Raw genomic sequence first — 636 nt, 5'->3', positions numbered from 1 at the left:
ATCATTCTTTGAACATTTTCTGTGTCACATCCTGGACACTTTCATACAAATTCATACAGCAATGCTGGGCTTCTGGGCACATATTTTTTTTTCTTTTTCTCTTTCTTTTCTTTTTTCTTTTTTTTTTTGAGACTCAGTTTCTCTGTGTAAAAAACCTCACAGAGATCTGCCAGCCTCTGCCTCCCAAGTGCTCGGCTTTTTCCTTTCATCATCATCATCATCATCATCATCATCATCATCATCATCATCATCATCATTATTATTATTATTATTATTGAGACAGGGTTTCACCTGTCGCTGCCTCCTGAGTGCTGGTATTAAAGGTATGTGTCACCACTGCCCTGCATTTTGTTCTTGAGACAGGGTTTCTCCCTGTAACAGTCCTGGCTGTCCTGGAACTCACTTTGTAGACCAGGCCTTCAACTCACAGAGATCTGTCTGCCTCTACCTCCCAAGTTCTGGGACTAAAGGCATGAGCTATGATGCTTAGCTGTGGGCACACATTTTAATCCCCAGTACTCTGGAGGCAGAGGCATGCTGATCTTTGTAAATCTACATGGAGCTCCAGAAGTGCCAGAGCTATAGACTGATGAAAGACCTAGATAAATCCAGAACCTCCCCCAGCAGGAAAAAATA

This window comes from Microtus ochrogaster, chromosome 8 (genome assembly GCF_000317375.1).
Source record: "Microtus ochrogaster isolate Prairie Vole_2 chromosome 8, MicOch1.0, whole genome shotgun sequence".
NCBI classification, from domain to species: Eukaryota; Metazoa; Chordata; class Mammalia; order Rodentia; family Cricetidae; genus Microtus; species Microtus ochrogaster.
The sequence above is the reverse complement of the archived record's forward strand: the minus strand, read 5'-3'. Positions refer to the sequence as shown.